This window comes from Ictidomys tridecemlineatus, chromosome 6 (genome assembly GCF_052094955.1).
Source record: "Ictidomys tridecemlineatus isolate mIctTri1 chromosome 6, mIctTri1.hap1, whole genome shotgun sequence".
NCBI lineage: Eukaryota > Metazoa > Chordata > Mammalia > Rodentia > Sciuridae > Ictidomys > Ictidomys tridecemlineatus.
The window spans coordinates 65,844,139-65,851,290 of record NC_135482.1 but is presented as its reverse complement, the minus strand read 5'-3'; positions in this window follow the sequence as shown (position 1 = coordinate 65,851,290).

Sequence of the window (7,152 nt, the reverse complement as noted above, 5' to 3'; positions counted from 1 at the left end):
ATTGAATGGTAATTTCGCGTTGAGCACTCTAAGAAACAGTTGGGGGGGGGGCGTTTTCCACAAATGTGGGAAATAACATGTATCGATTCAGTTAAGTTTTCAGAGCAACCCTGAGGTAGAGGCTATTATTAACTCTATTTTACGTAGCTACTAAGAGGCGATTTTGAAAAGTCTTCACTCTATATTGCCTCTCATAGTAAAAGGGCATTGGACTGAATGAAAATAAGGAAATATAAATTATGATTTAGGCCTTTCTTCTTAAAAACTGTACGCCCCGATTCTCTAAAAATTCTCTACAACTTCATGCAAAATGATGCACATATTATAGAAATGACAGAAAATATCAATTTTATCATCTTTTAAGGGGTTTTAGTTGAAAGCATTCTTCTATTATCACCACTACTCATAGAAATGAGCCAACACTTTGTAGAGTTATGTTTATTGTTTTGGTTTTTGCATCCTAACCTCCCAGCTCACTGTTGGTTTCATGGTACATAAGAGTAAGACGTGTATCCATGATCATCAATGAGCAGGTGAGCATGATTTTAATGGAAGTCAGCACGAAGAATCTACATACCTCAAGAAAAGCAGCGTGTTTAGGGGGTGGAAATAACTAAAACGAAGTGTGTGAAAGGGTACTGTTTCCAGAGACTAATGCAGCCCTTAGTAGAAGACCCTCTCCTGAAATTCATTCATTCATGAAATATTTATTAAGCATCTCAGTGCCAGGCCCTGGGGATACAGGAGACAACAAGAAAAATAACCCTCATTTCTTGGAGTAAACATTCTAGAATAATGTGAGATTGTGGATGCAAAACAAGCATAATATTAATAGCAATAAAAACACGTAGCAAATATTTCAACCCTCAAAAGAAGGTATAGGTGTTATAAACACCCTATTAAAAAAACTAGCTGGAGGGCTGGACATAGCTCAGTGGCAAAGCATTTGCCTTGTATTCGCAAAGCCCTGTGTTCCATCCCCAGTTCCAAAAAAGAAAAGACAAAAAAAAAGAAGAAGAACCCCACCTAAAAAATAATAATAATAATATTTTTTAAAAAACTAACTGGAGGCAGTAATATTATAGAAAATTTGGGAATCAAAATCTGCAACCAGGGGCTGGGGATGTGGCTCAAGCGGTAGCGCGCTCGCCTGGCATGCGTGTGGCCCGGGTTCGATCCTCAGCACCACATACCAACAAAGATGTTGTGTCCACCGAGAACTAAAAAATAAATATTAAAAATTCTCTCTCTCTCCTCTCTCTCACTCTAAAAAAAAAAAAAAAAAAAAAAAAATCTGCAACCAAATGTGGAAATAACAAAAGGAATATTAAAACTACTATAGTAGATGAAGAGAGACAGGAATAGATAGAGATGCAATAAAGACTTTCTTCTAACCAGAGGAAAAATCCTTCTGCTAAGGCCAAGGCAGACAAAAATTACTATTTGGAATTATTCCCAAATGTGGGAATAGAGGGGTGAACAGATATTACTAAGTGATCAAAATAATGGTAAATTTCTTTTAGTACCCTGGGTTAAACCCAGGGGTGCTTAATCACTGTGCCACATGCCCAGCCCTTTTTATTTTTTATTTTCAGATGGGTCTAAGTTGCTTAGGGACTTGCTAAATTGCTAAGGTTGGCTTTGAACTTGCAATCCTCCTGCCTCAGCCTCCCACATAGCTGGAATTATAGGTGTGGGCCAGTGTGCCCAGAAAATTTCTTTAAAAAAAAAAAAAAGATATCAACAAATTCTTTTATGTCTAACAAAGTAGATGGCTGGCTGTAATTTACTAAATACTTTCCTAGCTGTTGAAAAGCTTGATAGTTTGTAAATAAGTGTTGGGAAAGAGGAATTCTTGAAGGAAAAAGAATGCTTGAGAATTTGGAGTTTGGGGGTTAATCATAAAGAACAGAAAAAGAGGAGCTAACAGTGTAAACTTGTGCTATATTAGCTAGCAGCTGGATTAGTTTTTTGAATTTTTGTTTTTAAAGAATGGTGGAGTGCAGTGGCACACATCTCAAAATTAAATTCAGTCAAAAGAAAACTTTCACAAGCTCTCACCATATCAACCTAAAGCCTGTGGTTCAATCAGTATTGTTTTCCTTCCAGTTATTGTGACTTTGCTGGCCATGCACCTATAGGAGCATCCCATTGTATCTACTGAAGGACATCTCCACCTCTCAAGGGACTCCACAGGTCTCTTTCATCTACTGGATCTTTCCTATCAGCATATGTAAATACTACAATTTCTCCCATTTTAAAAATAGCAAAACTCTTGATTTTTACCTCATTCTCCAGCTACTGCCCCATTCCTCTATTCCTCTTTTTAGAAAAGTTTAAAGTTGTCATGACATGCTGTCTCCAACTTCTCATTCTCTCAAACCCTCCCCAGTTAGGATTTTCCCAACATCAGATTGATAGTCAAGTTGATATATGACTTTCACCTTGCAGGTTCCTTTCTCTGAGACTTCATCTCATTACACCATTTAGTAAAATCTGACACACTTGGCCATTCTGTCCTCCTTAAAACACTTCTATCTCTCCATACTCTTAATAGTTTTTCCTCCTGCTTCAAACACATTCTCAGTCTCTTTTTGTCTCTTGTCCCTTCTCTTTTCCCCCAGGGTCTGAGCACTGGACATTTCTCTTTTCTAAAGGCATTCCCTCAATTATCTCACTCCATTCATCAGTTGATGATTCCTAAACATCTATTTCCAGCCTGGACCCCTTCTTTGAACTTAAGTCTATATACATCTGTACAGTAGACATCTCCATTGGACACCTAACTGCAGTTCCAAATTTAATGTTATAGCCAACCTCCTGTTCCTCCTATTATCATCCCCATCTCAGTATTGTCCATTCTTCTAGTTGGTCAAGCCAAACACAGGGACTCTTCTTTGACTTTACAAATCCCATTGATGTCATTGTCAATATATATGGTACAGTTGTCATTACCTTCAGCATTTGCAACCTAAGCCACCCTTTTACTAAATTGTGATGAGACTCTTTGCCTTTAACCTGAGTAGCTAGGATCACAGACACACCATTGCACCCAGTTGCCACATGTCTTAGAAAGGGATTCAGCTTTCGACTGAACATTGAATCGTAGCAATCAATTTTTTTCCCTGTCAAAAGTATACAGGAAGCTGGGCATGGTAGCGCAAGCCTGTAATCCCGGCCGCTGGGGAGGCTGAGGCAGCAGGATGACAAGCTCAAATCCAGCCTCAGCAAACAGGAGGTACTAAGCAACTCAATGAGTCCTGTCTCTAAATGAAATACAAAATAGGGCTGGGGATGTGGGTCAGTGGAAGTGCCCCTGAGTTCAATCCCTAGTGTCCCCACCCCAAAAATGCATAGGAGATAAGGATATGATGATATAGGTATTGGTCATAAAATGAGGCATGGTCCTATGTATCAATTCATTAAATAAGCCCTATAATTGGGATTGCAGCTGTATTCAAACTTTAAAAATTTATACCTCATCTATTCCCAAGGATAACAAAGAAGACAGGAATAGAAAGTTCCACAAAAATTCCAAAGTAGAAAATAAAAATTGGGGGGTTGGGGGTGTAGCTCAGTGGTAGAGCACTTGCCTAGCAAGAACAAGGTCCTGGATTAAATTTTCAGATATCTCTCTCTCTTAAATTTTCAGCTCTCTCTCTTTCTCTCTCTCTCTCTCTCTCTCTCACACACACACACACACACACAAATTTCCAGCATTACATACACACACACACACACACACACACACACACACACACACTCCCTCCCAACCCGTCCCCACCTCAGGCTTGCCTAGCAAACAAAAATTTCAAGTTACCTTATTTTAGGATACAAGACATAATTATGGCCGGGCGAGGTGGCACACGCCTGTAATCCCAACAGCTCTGAAGGCTGAGGCAGGAGGATCGAAAGTCCAAAGCCAGCCTCAACAAAAAGTGAGGCACTAAACTCAGTGAGATTCTGAGATGTAGTTCAGTGGTCCAGTGCCACTGAGTTCAATCCATGGTCCAAAAATAAAATAAAATGGAAATATATACATTTATAATATATATATATACACATTTATATATATACATTTATATATATGTAATATTTAAAAATAAATAAAATGGAAAAAAATAAAATTATGGCCAGGCATGCTGGTGCACGCCTGTAATCCTAGAAGCTTGAGAGAATAAGGCAGGAGAATCCCAAGTTCAAAGCCAGCCTCAGGAACTTAACAAGGCCCTAAGTAACTTGGTGAGAACCTGTCTCTAAATAAAATACAAAAAATAGGGCTGGGGAAGTGGCTCAGTGCTTAAGTGGCCCTGGATTCACTCCACTGTGCAAAAAAAAAAAAAAATTTTATATATATATATATATATATATATATATAAAATGTATGTATATATGTATGTATATACTTATGAATCATGTTGATATTGCTTGCTAAGTGGCTTAATGTTGCTATCATCTGTTAGAGCTATACTTTTTTGTTTGTTTAGAAGTTGTTCTTCCAAGTATTCATTCAAGAATACAGAATGAGGTTTTTTTCCTCCTAACTACAACATCCTTTATTCTACCAGGTTCACTGTAATGGCCAAAGCTTAGGTCTTTCCAATGGACTCGAATCCCTATGGGATCTTTTACAGTAAGAACATAATGCCATTAACACTGAAATAAAATGGTAATGATATCAATAAAATGACAGTTAAAGACTAAGGACTAATTTGCCGACATGGTACATATAAACAACAATCAGATGAACGTTTTATCATTAACATTTATTGATGGGATGGATAAATACAGATTGAGAAACATACTTGACAGCAAGTTATCAAACTGATAGCCAGACTATAAAATGTATACAACATCCTTCTTTAATTTTTTTTAAATTTTCTGAATTTTTTACAAAGAGCCCTTATGATAATGGTCACTTACATCCTATCATTCACATAACAGCAGTAGAGATCCCAAGGGTAGCATCCAAAACTGAGGTCCCCTAAGGAGGACAGAGGCAACAGCAGAATAATATGCTGAGAAAGGACTCTTAAGAGCAATACAAAGAAAGAGAGAAAATTCTCACCACAAAATTGTACCTGAGTGACATAAATTGGTAAAGTGTTTTTTGTTTTCTTTTTCCTTTTGCTCTTTGGTCTCGTAAGAAAACGGACAGTTTTAAGTGTGTAAAGTAGGGTGGGAAAAGGTCAACTTCAAGCTCAAAAACAGGTTAAGTCTAAGTTAGGCTGCTGCATTCTTTGGGTGCTTAAGCCATACAGCACTTTCACTTTGTAACCAATTCCATTATGATCAACAACTAATCAGGTCCTCAGTTGCACTGAAGAGTTCCCGATTACCTGATGGAGATAATACTCACTCTGGCTTCAATTAGCATGCTGTCAAGCATCCCTCTCCATGCTTAACATGGCAACACAAAACCCAAGTTTATTTTCATTCAACCACAAATACACACTCATCAAGGGAAAGGAGACACTGCTTTTTAGTAAACATTCTTTTTCTTTTCCTCCCCTTTCCAACACCACGTTCATACAAAAACTTTAGAAACATTAAAATGGAGAGCTCTCCCACTTAAAAGTTAATTATGATTCCAGACTATCAGGTAAGATTACAGTACCATGCTTGCTTCAAACTTACATCCAGAGAGGTATAGAAAACAAAACTTAACAGTGTGGTGCAAAAAGAACATTTCCTAATTCATCAGGAGCCAAAACTCAGTTAAAAGTTGGATGATAACAAGCAAGAACATGAAACATTTGGGGAGGTATTAGTCACTGAAAGCACAGTGGGATGACAGAGGACCATTTCTCACAATTCAGATGGGTTGCATAGACTGCTTAAATTATCCCAAACTCAAGAGAAGAAAATTTGCATTCCAACTTCAAGATGTTCTAGCTTCTCTCTTTTCCTAGCACTAGCATCAAAATAACTAATCAAAAAAATTTTAAATTAATCAGTTCCAAAAAATAAAGGAAAACAGGTGTTTAAAATCCAATCATACCAGGATAGTTAGGGACCCTCAAATTGCCTTTTCCAAAAAGCAAGTTATGAGGGGTATGCATTATCAGTACGAGTAATTAGGTTTCCATAGGCTTAAAAAAACCTGGCAGTGATGATACCATGATTTTATTTCAATATCTGAATCCACTGCTGTATGCAACTGGATATTTTAAGTTGTCCTATCAACACTGAAGTCCATAATACAAAATTACATAGGATACACTAAATCAAAATACTAAATTGATTTAAAAGAAAAAGGAAGCTAAGAGTCTCAAATATGGAAACATTGATTAATGAGTGGGAAGACTAGACTAAGTATTTTCTTAACCCAAAAAGCATAACTGATGCCTCTGAAGACCATGTTGACTTTAGATTAATACTTCACTAGAGTTTAGCCAAGAGCAACACAGGTATTGGATTAAAAGCCCTAATCCACAGGTATTTTGTTTATGCAAAGTTTTGGGAATTACTTTTACAGAACTTGAAGCTCCAGGCCTGCTGACCACCATGACCTATCCTTGACAGTCTAGGTTAAAAGAAACAAAAAGTCATGTTTACTAGACTAACTTTGGATATACAAACCCCATTTCTCACCCTTTGAAGGCGTGAGGGTAGAGAAGACACACAGCTTAGAAATCACACAACCCTTAGAAAACTTAAAGTTTGTAGAATTTGGACAATATGCATATTAGCTGACAGGCACATCTGTTAACCCAAAGATAATGCATCAGCTTCATGCAGAGTCCATAAGACGGTTCAGAATATATGCATAGATCTAAAAACAGACACTGTAGGTATCTTAAGACAGTACCAGGAGGCATAAATATAGAGAGGTCTCTAACCTGACTTATATCAGCAAAGATCTACTAGTGCAAAGGCCAGACTCCACAGCATAAAGCAACTCTTTAGGTGGTTCATTCCTAGCAAGTTCTAAGGAACTTAACTACAGTACTGCCATGGAGAACTGTTATGACATCAAGTGGATATGTGCTTCTGGTAAGGGACTGCATGTGATTAGAAAATGTGACATTAATTAAGAGTAATTAAAAGCTAGAGAGACACTTTCACAATCAAATCAGTGATCATCAATTCCACAAAGATACAGATACAAACTAAATGGCATATTCCCTTTTGGAGAGGTCTGGATAGAAG